The sequence below is a fragment of the Hirundo rustica genome, chromosome 18 (genome assembly GCF_015227805.2).
Source record: "Hirundo rustica isolate bHirRus1 chromosome 18, bHirRus1.pri.v3, whole genome shotgun sequence".
Classification (NCBI taxonomy): domain Eukaryota; kingdom Metazoa; phylum Chordata; class Aves; order Passeriformes; family Hirundinidae; genus Hirundo; species Hirundo rustica.
The window spans coordinates 2313729-2326786 of record NC_053467.1 but is presented as its reverse complement, the minus strand read 5'-3'; positions in this window follow the sequence as shown (position 1 = coordinate 2326786).

Sequence of the window (13058 nt, the reverse complement as noted above, 5' to 3'; positions counted from 1 at the left end):
ATTGATCACACCTGGTGTGATCTGTCCCTCGCTTCAAGCCTCGTGCATTGGCAACATTTCTTGGTAAAACAAAAGTTAGAAACAAGTTTCTCTCTTGTGGATGATCACTTCTGATTTCCCTGGGTTTTTACCCATGTTGGCCCGACAGAAGTGGAGATAGGAGCAGTTCCACGGTGGGCCACGGCTTCAGAGGAGTTTTGAAGAGAGACGACTGCAGAACCTCAGCCCTGACTGAGCCACCTTGGCTTCAGGTGGTGCCTGTGGGTTCTGGTGTGTGGGTACAGAGCCCCCTTCCAGCAGGCAGAGAGCAGCATGTGGGGGAACCGTGGTGGGAGGAGAGGAGCTAGGGCTGGGGAGACCTGGGCTGCATCAGCAAACCATGGCAGGGGTCCAAACTCTTCAACAAAGTGAAAAAAACCCAAAGCTAATTGTGGGAAGAAGGTTCAGGTTAATAGAAAGATGCTTTGGCAGAGAGAGATTGGCCCAAGAATGGGGTAAATCAGGGGCTCTCCCATCTCTAAAGCCTGGATTAAATCCAGGACATGGGACTTGGTGAACAGGGGAGGCCACTGGTCAGGTCTGAGGCATCCTTGGGTTACCAGACAGAAGAAGTCTGTTTCAATCTGTGGATGTCAGTCTGTCACGTTCGCAGAGAAGCCAGGATCCCTTGCATTGAGTCATCAGGAACAAACGGTTCTCTGAGCAGTAGTTTAATGTGGTGTCTGATATCATATCAGTATCTCTTTGAAATAGAATTTGATTTTCTTTTTAGTGTTTTTGTCTCCTCTGTGCTGTCAGTGCCAAAGCTTGTCAGACCAATTTGTCTGTCCACTGGTGCAGACTTAAGTTTAGATACTGGTTAATCTTCTCTTCTGCTCATAGGACCACATTTTCCACCCTCATAAACCCTCACTGAAATAAATTTTCTTATGACAAAAAAGACCAAAGAGTTGTGCAAGAGGCAAACACTGGACTGGAACAACAGGAATAAATGGTGCCACTCAGAATTAAGCCCAGCTTTGTTTGGCGTTTTGGCCCCATGCAAATGAGTGGTAAAATTTGCATCAGCTTGGGCCGAGCTGAGATAAGACTTAATCCATTATAGATCTTTGCTGCTCGTGTTGTGAGTAGTGTGGGTTTGGGTTTCTAGGCTTCAGGCAAGTCTGGTCGTGGCTTGGATCAGTTGCAAAAGTCGTGTTGACTTCAATGTGACCAGGTTTGGGCCCTGCGGCGAGCCTGGCCTTTTTAGTCAGCCCAGATCAAGTGTGATATTAATTTAATACCTGATGAATCACCTTGCAGGATATAATTTTTCCCATTGCAGGGAAAGGGGTGTATTTGACAACCCAATATGATCCCTCCCTCTTTAATGCTAATCCAACTAAATCTTCTGGCAGCAGACATCTGAAAAACACTGGAAACTGCCATCCCACAAACGTGGCCATGTGCTGTAAAAATAGCTTTACGCTGAAATGCTATTTTATTACAGCAGTTGCTATAGTTTCTGGATCTGGCACAGATTCCTTCCCCATAAAGCCTGACTTTAAAAGGGGGGTGTTGGAAGTCAGCTGTTGTGATTCCCATTAGGCTGAAACTTGGCACCGAGTCCATCTGTACGTTAAGCTCATCCCCTACAGGTCTTCTGAGCCTTCTCAAAGCGTTCGTGTGTGACTTGTGCGCAGGGGAAACACCAGCCCAGATCCACTGGCTGCTCTAAAAGGCTCATTTCTGGGTTCCTGAGGGGCAGGAGCTGCCCTAAGAGCAGCCAAGGCCAGGAGAGACTCGGCATAGGAGCAGCCGTGTCATATGAAATACCACGGTGAAGGTCAACTTCATCATTACTGTCTCTCTCTGTTTTATGTATTATATCTCACTCTTTCCAAGGTGACAGAAGAGAAAATGAGAAAACACACATGTGTTCCTGGCTCTCTGCTTCTCTGCACAGCTTCCATCTGTCCTGAGCCCTGAGACGTGGAAGCAAGCTGCAGGGAAAAGCAAAGGAGGCCATTCCCAGCCAGGTCTCAGCTTGGTTTGAGCCCCAGAGCAGCAGGAGGGCAGGTGGGTGCAGAGAAATTCCCCACAAACATCCCAGCAATGCCAGGGAGAAGCTCAGAAGGAAGCACTGGTGTATCTCCCACCTCCCATGAGCTTGCAGAGGACCAGTGCTGGCCTCTCTGTAGAAGTCAGAGGTTCTCTTGGGAATTATTCAGGAGGACCAGAGGCCAAGGTGTGGATGAGGCAGCCAAACTGTTCCTCTCCTGACAGCAATTTACAGTCACTTCTAGTTAGCAAGAGCCAAGTAAGGGTTTGTGGGGTTTTCAGCTAGCAGGAAGCGAGGCACCAATAGAAATCTTCCACCTGGAGGCCAGGGTTTCTCCTGAAGGTGAAGATGTGTCAGTGCTCGATGGCAGGTGAACTGAACCCTGGGAGGGAATGGTTTGTTTGGAGTCACTGCACAATGGGGGTAAGCAGAAAGTGCAGTTATTTGGGTTATGACCTATGTTTGGGCCCTGAATGGAACCTTGCTCATTGTCATACCAAGGACCAGGGGCTGCACTGCTGCAGAAAGCTGCTGGTGGTGCAGGGGGCTGGGCACCATCCCGTAGTGTTGCTTTTTATCTTCTTTTTGCCAGAGTTGAGGTTAAATAAATGAGATGGTATTTCATGTTCGGACTCAGATGTTTACTAATATCTATGTTAAAGTCTCACAAACCGTGAGCTCTACAGCACTTAAAGCTAACAAACTAAAAATGGAACTCTCTCTATCTCTCTACAGGGCCTTTTAAGCACAAACTGTCCAATTATGAGATGACACCTAAATTGTTTTTACTTTTAACCCAATAACCAACCACCCATGGCCCGCAATGCGGACTTTTCTACTCAATTACAAAATACCATCCAGACCCATGAAGAAGAAGGTGAAAAAGAAGGACTTGGCTTATGCTGTAAAACATTCCATCTTGTTTTATAAATATTACCATATTATAAACCCTTAGAGTTTAAGTTTTCTACCGTGTGATATCACACACTTCTATTCAAACCACACACCCACAGTCCCAGTGCTGTCACTCAATTTTGGAAGCCTGCTCCACGGCCTCAGGTCGAATGCAGTGTTCTCTTGGGGGTCAGTGCCTGTCAGCACAGACAGCCTGGAATTCTCAGTGCCCAGGGCTCCAACACCTCAGAGCATGTGCATCCACACACAGCTCTTGGGAATCCCCGGCTTGGAGAGACCCGGGTCAGATCTGCCCTGTCAGAGCTGCAGGGAAGGCAAGGGGCAGGAATACCTTTAAAAACATCAAATATAGAAATAATCCTTCCCGTCCCCTGGTGCCTCCGATCCCACGTCGTGCCGGCGCTCAGGAGCCACCCACGTGGCAGGGGCAGCGCTGTGGGTTCCCGTGGCCCCCGCTGCAGGCAGGCCCCTCCACAGGCTTCCCTTTGATGTTGAGGCGAGGTCTGGATATTCCTTCTCTCTTTTCTTTCCTCCTCGCCTTGGAGGGCCAAAGGCAGCGGCGTTGTCTCGGAGCCAGCTGTGCTCTATGCAAACCAGATGCCCATCACAGGTGTTGCTGCCCCTGGCTGCCCCTCTGTGCCCGAGAGGTCACTTTGGCAAAGCTGAAGCTCTGCACTCATCCCATGGCAGCAGCATGGCCTTGCCAAGGCACAAGGGCTCCACAGGAGCCACATTGCTGCAGCATCTCCCAAATCCCCCTCAGGTGGGACCCAGCCACCCTGCCTGGGGGAACAGATGTTTTCAGGGAAAGGGATTGCCAGGATAAGTTAGTGAGGGAAGTGGAAGATGGCCTGTGGAAATCGCTTGCTCCTGCAGAGCCCTGAGCAGGCAGGGGACAGGAGATGCCTTCCTCTTCCTCCTGAACCAGGGTTTACTCATGAATAATGAACCGCACGCCCCGGCCCTTGCCACCAACGCCTTTCCTTGCGGCTTTCTGTGTGCTGCAGTTGCATTTTGCAGACATCTGGATTCAATAACCCTGCTGATACAGCCCATAAAATTAGAAACTGAACACTGTGGAAGGCAGAGGTCAGCGAGTGATTCATCCCGATATAATGCGCTGGGGCTGGAGCTCTCCGTGACTCAGGACAAGGCTCTGCAGGACCCTGGGGTGCAGAGGGGCAGCCCCTGCCCACGGCTCCCTGCGCTCCAGGATGAGAGGTGGGAAAGCAGGGGGAGGCATTTCCCTGAGCTCTGAGGGGGAGACCTGGCACCTCCTGCCTCCCAGAACCTCTGCGGCTTCCAGAGGAAGTGCCGTGCATCCTCTTGTTGGGGGGATAATCAAGGACTTGGAAAAAACTGGGCTCGTTTCCCCTCCACAAGCTTCTTGTGCAACTACAGACAAACCCCTGTTTTCCTTCTGGCTGTACACCCAGGACCTGAGCCTGCCCAAAGTTCCGTTTTGGGTGGAGAAGCTCCTTGTGTGCCTCAGTTTATCCCTGCAGATTGCCGGGCCCTGAGGCTGAGCTGCAGCCTGGAGCTGTTCTTCCCTGTCCTTGCAATGCTCTCCCAGTGTCTGAGCCACCATCTCTGAGGAGGAGGAGGAGGAGGTGGTGGCTGCAGCGTCCCCAGGCTGGACAAAGCCCTGGCTGGAGCCAGGTTCTGCTCAGTGCCCTGAGCCACCTTGGGTGGATGGTTTCACCACCCCAAACTCCTTCCAGATCCAGTGGCTCTGGATCACCACAGCCTCTGGCCCCGTGTGGGGAGGTGAGAAGTCTGATTCCCTCTTTGCAGCAGGCTGTGGCTCCTGTCTCTGTGGTGAGCAGAGCTGGAGCTGAGGTTTTGTTCTGCAGTGCACCAGCCCCAGGCTTGAGCAGGGACCAGGAGGTGGGACTGGCTTATAATGCTCATGGAGGGGGGTTAAAGCCCATGCTTTAATATATTTAAATAGATCATACATCAAAATGGAGAATGGAGGCAGGGAGAAGGGCATGGAGAAGATCAGAGTGCAGAGAACAGATTTGATGCTGATTTCAGAATTGACAAAGTTCAGAAAGCCCATGGTCACCCTCTGTGCCCGCTGCACGCTGTGCGCTCCTCACCTGGGATTTACCCCCTGATTTCCGAGCCTCAGCGGTTCTTGTCCACTCTGGTTCTCTCCACAGCAGAGAGACAGACAAACTGCCACGTTTTCGTGGTGGCAGCGTGCTGTCTCCAGAGAGCAAAGGCACAGCCAGGGGGATGAGGGCTTGTTTTCATCATCGTGCCTGCGGGCAGTGACTCACACGGGGACGCTGGATGATGGTGAGGGAGGGATTCCAAGGCCAGCAGGAGAGCCAAAGGCTGGATCCTGCTGGCAGCCCTCACCTGCAGGGCTGCACGGACTTTGGGGTGGCGTTTGCTACAGCGAGATGTCCCTTGTCACCTGGGATGGGGTTTTGACCCACACACGTGGCTGGGCTCCTGTGGCACAGCAGCTTCAGAGCAAGGACTGGAGTTTGGGCTGGTGGCAGCACCAAGAGGGTGGTGATGTCACACCAGCTGGGACTGGGGATGTGCACTGGCCAAACTGGGAAGCTGGGCCTGGCTTGGTTCTCACAGAACTCTGCAGGACCCAGTCTAGGTGAGAGGGTTTTTATGACATTGTTTTTATCATCGTGATTCTCAGAATTTTCACTCCCATCTCTAGACCTCAACACATCAAGACCACTGGTCCTGTTGGCCTGAAATCATATTTTCCCACTGCTCTGTAGCTAAGATGAAAATCTCTGGAGCCACTTCCTGGGCAATTTTGGGGTGAATAATATCGGTGGTTTCCCTGGTGTTTGCACAAGTATTTATATTTGCAAACATATAGAGAAACCCTCAGCCCCTGGTACTGCACAGAAGCATCTTTTACTTCCAAGAGCTGGTGTGTCAAAGGCTTTTCCTTCCCTCAAACCTCCAGCTGGGGTGAAGCTGTAAATCTCCTGTGCTGAGACGCTCGTGCTAAATCCCTTGCCTTGCTAGGAGGGAGCTTTCCTACAACCTGAGGGCTCAGAGCCACCCAGGGGCTCTGGGACAGGGGTGTTCTGCACCTCAGGGCTCTCAGGGGAGGAGGCACAAGCCACTTTGCCTGGAGGCTGCCTTCCCCACCGTGTTTTCCGTGGAAATGGAGCCTTGTGGCATTTTGTGGGCATAGCTGGGGCAGCAGCAGGGGATAATGTGATCCAGGAGGTGGTTGCCTCCAGCCTGCAGGATCCATCCTGCTGTGAAGTCCTGGGCATGCTCCTCACCATCATTTTCACTGTTGGTGGCGCGAGGGGGATTCTTGAAGGTTCAGGTTTTCTGCAGAAGTGCCATTATCCAGTGCTGGATAAATGAGTTGCCAAGAGAAAGGTTTGCCATGAGGCTCTAGGCTGGACTCAGCAGATTGAGCCGGGCCCTGGAGGCAGAAGGACTCTTTCTGCTTCAGCTGATCCTGGAATTTAATGCTGGATTGGCAGGTGCTGCACCAGCCCAGAGCTCAGCCAGGAGAGTGTAAAGTTTGGCTGCCTGCAGTGCTGCTGATGTGTGCCCAGAGTGTGTCCTGGAGCTTCCCCGTGGTGCCAGGCCAACACCCCTCAGCTTCAAGGGACAGCTCTCCATCACATCCCCACCCTGTGCAGACCTTGCTCCCTTTAAGGTGACTCTTAATCCCATCTAACTTTGCTGAGGGAAAACTGATATTCCCCGAGGAGGCACAGGGCAGGATCAAAGACGAGCCAGATCTTTATTCTGGAAAGTTTGGCTGGATTAGGCTCAGCTTTTTATAAATATGCAGATCAAGTACCATGACCTATATTTCACTTCAAGGATATTTCATTAACTTTATTTTTCTGACTTGTCATGGCTCGAGTGTGGCTTGGCTGAATGGCTTCAGACTGCTAACAGCCTCGGCCTTGGCATGAGCTCGCGCTGTTAAATAATTTGCAGTGGGTTTCTCTAATTGCAAACGCTCTTATTTTTCATCTTGTCCCAGTCTGCATGGCAGATACAGATTTTCAAAAACCCCGTGCCTCAGCCACGAGGGATTTGTAGAAGCTGTGGCTCAGCTGGGAGCACAGGCATGGGCCACACAGCCACCAGGACATCTGCAGGCAGAGGACCGGGAACACCAAAGGGAAAAGCGGGCTGTGGAGCTCCCAGCAAGAGGATGGAAGCCCAGGATAAAATGGATTTTTTCACTGCTGAAAAACCAGACCCAAGGAGTCCCAACAGCTGGAAACCCCCCGTGTTTATCTCCCCTCAGCAGAGTTTCTGCTCCGCAATGACAGCTGTGGATGTTTTGGAGCCTGCAGAGCCCCGCGGAGGATGAGGCACCTTTGCAGGATGGTGTCTGGGGAGGAAACGCCCAGCCAAGGAGGAAAAACAAATTAAATAAAAGCTCTTGCTGTTTTCCTAATTGTTGCCGTTTCGGATCAAAACACAAACAAAGAAACCTCAGAGGAGTTCGCGGTGGTTCAGGAGCTCTGTTTGCTGTGCTGAAGCCCGGGCTGCTTCCAGTGGTGCTGCTCTCAGCGCTGGGGCTGCTGCTGGTGTTTTTGGGGGATACAGGAGCAAAGGGGGCAGCTGGGAGAGGCAAGCGCTGGAACAGAAGGCTGTGCTGGCACCTCCGTGGGCTGGAGAGACCGTGGAGCCCCGGCCGTGACGAAATCAGCCACGGAGGGAAGGAGAAGTTAATTAGCTGGAATAAATCACGTCACAGAGTGTGATGGAATCAGGGCCCGGGAAAGCTGTGGGGGGTGAGGGGCAGCTGTGCATGGGGACAACACAGCAGCCAGGGCAGGTTTGTCTGGTCACACCGCCCAGAACAGGGACTGAGGGTGACCTGGCTCACTGGCACCAGGGACGTGCTCATCAGGGCCATGGAAGGCGTTAGGCAGGGCAGGTTTAGCCTCAGGGTCAGAGGGGAATGTTGGGGTGGTTGGCATTTGGCAGGGGACGTGTGTCAGGGTGGTGGCCCACGCACGGCACGGGGGGCTGGAGCTCTGGAGACACGGCTGGGAGAGCTGAGCTTATTGAGCTCCAGGGAGACCTAAGGTGCTAAAGGAGCTCCAGGAGAGCTGGACAAGGAGTTTGGACAAGGGATGGAGTGACAGGACAAAGGGGAATGACTTCAAACTGCCAGAGGGCAGGGTGAGATGGGATAGTGGAGAGAAATTCCTCCCCATGACGGTGGGAGGTCCTGGAACAGGTTACCCAGAGAAGCTGTGGATTTCCTGGAACAGGTTACCCAGAGAAGCTGTGGCTTCCACATCCCTGGAAGTGTTCAGGACCAGGTTGGATTGGTCTTGGAGCAACCTGGGCTAGTGGAAGGTGTCCTGCCCATGGCAGGGGGCTGGAAGAAGATGATCTTTGGTCCCTTCCAACCCAAAGCATCCTGTGATCCTGTGTGCCTGAGCCCAAGGGCTGCCTGCAGACCGGCTCCTCTGTGCACTGGGAATTCTGCTTGCACGTCCTGGTGCAGTCCCATGGAGCAGCCTGGGTGTGGAGCACAGCAGGAGCTCCTTTATCCTGCTCTGGCTCTGCCTGGCCAAACCCCACACTCTCCAAAGCAGTGCAACTCTGATCTGAATAAACAAAAAGCTCTTCCAATTCCCCCCCCCCCCCCCACCCCGTCCCTCCCTTGCTCTGCAAGAAAAAGGAGAGTTCAGGAGTTTCACACAGCATCCAGTTTCAGGCAAATGTTTTCTGTAAAGCTAATTGAGAATGTTCCCCCGTGCTGTTCCCACTCACACGAGGCTGGTGGGGAGGTCAGGGCTCTGGTGATGCTCCTTGCACCCCTGGGCTGGGACTCAGCGGCCACACGGTGCTGAGGAAGGCACTGAGCCATCACAGCAGGAGCTGGCAGGTTTTGTCAGATCCTCATAAACTCCTGGAGATTTACAGCAGCCACCCAGCCCCGGAGAACCTCCGTCCCAAGGAATTTATGGTGCAAATCTACGTCCCAGACTTGGAAGGAGCGAGCATGAAATGGCTCAAATCATCGGGATTTGCACAGCATGAGCTGAGAGGGGTGTGTGGCTCCCTGTGAAAATGTGCTCAGCGAAGCCTCTCTCCCTTATCTCTCTCATCTTTGACGCTCCCCTGGCTCAGAGTGCCCGGGCTGGGACCCGCACTGGAGACAGCGCAGAAGGCAGTGGCTGATGTCTGCACGTCCCCGAGTGTCCCTGGGTGGGTTGGATGGGCTGGATGAGTCCACAGGCAGCTGCTGGGCCCCCTGCCTGGCTGCAGCCCCATCCCCTGCCCCCCCTGGGCCGGGTTTGGGCACACAGGGGCTGTGGCAGGAGCGAGGCTCCGTGCGAAGGCTCAGGTTGAGGAGCTGGGCTTTGACTTTTGGTGAATTACCTTCATATTCTTACTTCTCCACTCGCTCACGAGTGTCACAACAAGGGAGCCTGGAAAGACGCCCAAACACACCAGAGAGGAATCTAATTTCTTTTCGAGGGAGTTGCTGCAGAAAAACATTCGAGTTATTTGTTAAGCTCTAATAGTGATACTTTACATTTGCATTGCAGCTTCCACCTAAGGGCATCTTGGCACAGCCGGTAATTAAACCTCCGAGTCCTCGTGAGGGAGACAAAGCCCTTTTCTAATATTTGACAGACAGCTAAACTTTGGGCCAGGGTCAGATTAAGTGGCTTGCTCGGAGATGTACATTGAGTGCGCAGCAAATCCAAAATCAAACAAGAGCCTTGCTCAGCCCAAGGAGACGTTTGGGATTCTGCTCCCTCTGCTCTGCTGCAGTTGGCTTTTGTAAGCCTCCGTGGTTTGATGGCAGTTCCGAGACGTCCCCTTCTCGGTATTAAATGCAGGAAGGTCTTTTGTCGGATTTAGGCGACAAGGCGAGCGAATTGCAAATTCAATTTTGGTTTAGAAATTGAAGCTCAGTCTCCATCACCTTAGCAGCCACGCAGTTATCTCTCAGGGCTTTGCTCCAGCGCTAGATTCATTTCGGGTCTGTTTTCTTTAGAGCTTTATGGTCAGTAATTAATGGTATAATTACACGTCGACATAATGACGGCTCCTGACACGGCAAAGCTCGGGGCAGGGCACTGAGTGTCGCTCATTGTTTGCTCTTGTTTCTTTATTTTGGAGGCTCTGACAGCCCGGCTCCAGCGGGGGAAGCCCTTCTGCACCACTGCTGTGTCCAGTGCCCACAGAAAGCCACACGTTCCTCTGCTGTGCTGTCATTTCTCGTGGCTCGCTGGCCATCATCATCCACTGGGAAAATCCTGAACGGGGCAAACCAGGGGGAATCCAGCACGCCTGGCCACCTCTGGGGGAGCAGAGCTGAAGGTGGCAGAGCTGTGTGAGCTGAGGGAGTTTTCTCTGTGCTCTAGGGTCTTCCTGGGGTCTCCAAATTTTCCCTCCAGGCAGTGTCCTGGGTGAGCACAGATCTGGGTGGTGGGTGCTGAGTGCTCTCAGGAGGTTCCAGTGTGCAGGTACAAGCAGGGGCGTGTGATGGACCCTCAGGGCTCTCTTCCCTGCCAGGAGCTGCCCTTGGCCATAGTTTCACTGCAGTGGTGCTGCAGGCACCTGCACCTGGGTCTGCTCTCTGGTCCTCCATAGCAACCTTGTAAAGGAGTGAGGAGACTCAGAGGTGACCTTACCACTCTCTACAACTTCCTGAAGGGTGGTTGTAGACAGCTGGGGTTGGGCTCTGTCTCCAGGCAGCACTGACAGAACGACAGGACACAGCCTCAAGCTGCACCAAGGGAAATATCAGTTGGATATCAGGAAAAAGTTTTAAATGTAAAGAATAATAAAGTCCTGGAATGATCTGCCCAGGGAGGTGGTGGAGTCACCATCCCTGGATGTGTTTAAACAAAGCCTGGATGTGGCACTGGGTGCCAGGGTTTAGTTGAGGTGTTGGGGCTGGGTTGGACTCGATGATCTTGGAGCTCTCTTCCAACCTGGTGATTCTGTGATTCTGTGACATCAGTGGCGAGGACAGATCTCTCCACCCTGCATTATCAGGGACAGGCAGAGCCCAGGGAGTTATTTTAGTTATTTAGTTAGTTATTTATCCCTACACTTGCCGCCCTAGGGATGACACTTAAGGCTCTGGGATGTTTCCTCTGCTTCCAAGTCACGCTGTCTCTGTCTGGCCCTGCTCGTGGCCAGCACGGCCACCAGTGTCCCAGAGCCCGGACAACCCTCAGGACACAGCCAGCTGGAGGAACACGGCTGCCCACGGGGCAGACCTTGGCTGCTCTTCCATCCCCATCTACTGGCCAGCCTGGAAAAGAGCTTCCCGGGAAATTCCACGTGGCTGCTCAGCTCTGTCTGGGCACGCTGGGCACAGCGGTGATCCCTGTGCCATCCCTGCCTGGCCCCGGTCAGGACGGTGGGACCCGCGGTGGGTTTGTCCAGGAGGGGAAAGCAGCTCGTTCTGATTTTTGGTGGGATCTTGCAGCACCCTGTGAAGTCTGTGCACAGAAAAGGAAATTGCTTTGTGCTCAGCTCTCGGCTCTGATCTATGCTGGGTCTCTAACTCTCTCTGGGAGTTTCTTGTCCTCTTTCCTGTGCTGAGTTTTAGAGGAGAAAAGTAATGCTGGAGGGCCAGGAGTGGGACAGCATCTCCACTGCCCTGGCTCATTGTGAACTCTACACCTCCATGGTCAAACTCTCTGCTTTCTCTGCAGTTTTATTTATTTATTGATTGATTTTAAAAAGAACAGAGTAGCAAAACCTTCCTGCCTCACTGAGAAGCTGCTGGGAACATGTGAATGAGACTGGCTCAGCTTGGTTTTCTGGTCTCCTGTTTTTTTTCTAGCTGGAATCAGAGTTATGCAGGTTGATAGCAGCAATGTTGTGAGGGTGTTTTCCTGGTGGAGCTTGCTCCCAGAGGTGGGGATGGGACAGGGATGCTGTGGGCACTGGGCAGGCAGCTGCAGATTGGCAGAGCGGTGGTGGATGGTCACTTCTTTGCAGGCAGAGTTGAGCCATGGTGATGAAAGAGGGACAGAAGCTGTACAGGGGCTTCCTGAAGTGAAATCACCTTGGAGATGTCCTGGGGAAATGCCACCATCAGGCTCTGCAGGTTCCTGGCTTCAGAGGCTGAACCCCAGCCCTCCCTTGAAGGACTTGGCTCCCCAGAGCACAGCACTGACCTCTGGTTTTAGTTGCTTTTTCAATTTGGTTGATCTCTCCATCTCAGGGAGAGAAAACTTCTGGCTTTTGCAGCCATAGATACAAAAGGCAGAGAAAACCTGGCAGCTCTGAGGAAGGGAAATGGATAGGCTGCTCCAGCTGGAGCCAACCTGCAGATGCCCTGAGTAATTCTGGGATCCACTGAGTGCATTTGCAGTCAGCTCAGATATCCCCGTGCTGACTAGAGCTGTGGTGAGAGGCGCCAGCCCAAACCCCAAACCAGCCACAGCCCAGGCTGGTTTGTTCAGAGCCACATCTGTGCTGCCAGGGCCTGCTTGGCCCCAGCAGACTCCAGCAATTGCACAGCTAAAGCACAGCTCTCTGATCTCAGATCCAAGTTCAGCTTTTCACATTCCAGAGCAAAAAAGAGGAAACCCCTCTGAAAGACACAGCCAAAGCAGCAGCAGCGGTGCAGGACCCGGGGTGGGTTTTGTGGTTATGGATGCTGGCTGCAAGGCTTCCATGGATTATCCTAAAAGGATGATGTGCACTTTTTGGTGTGTTACCAAGCTTTTACTTCAAACATCTACCCTTAGAAAAAGTGATCAGAGATGGTTTCTGCTCCTTTGAGGGCCCATTCTCGGATTCTGCTCCTGTTCGTTACACAAATGCTGCATCACCTGCAGTCTGCCCTTCCTCGAGGACTCTTTCTTCCATTTCTGAGACTGTGCTGCTCTCAACAGGTGCTCAAACAGCCCAAGTCTTCAGTGTCCACCTCCAGAGCCCCTACCTGGCATCAGCCTGGAAAGCTGGAAGCCTTGCTGTGCTATCCTAGCCTGTGGGTTTTTTCCAAGCTCCCTCAGATTGGTTTGAAGCAGGTGCTGAAGGCTTAATGAAAGGTGTTACCCAATACGACTTCCAAGTACTTTCAGGACTATTTAGGAGCTGGGAGAAATCGTCTTAATCAGAACCATCTGTAGAGACC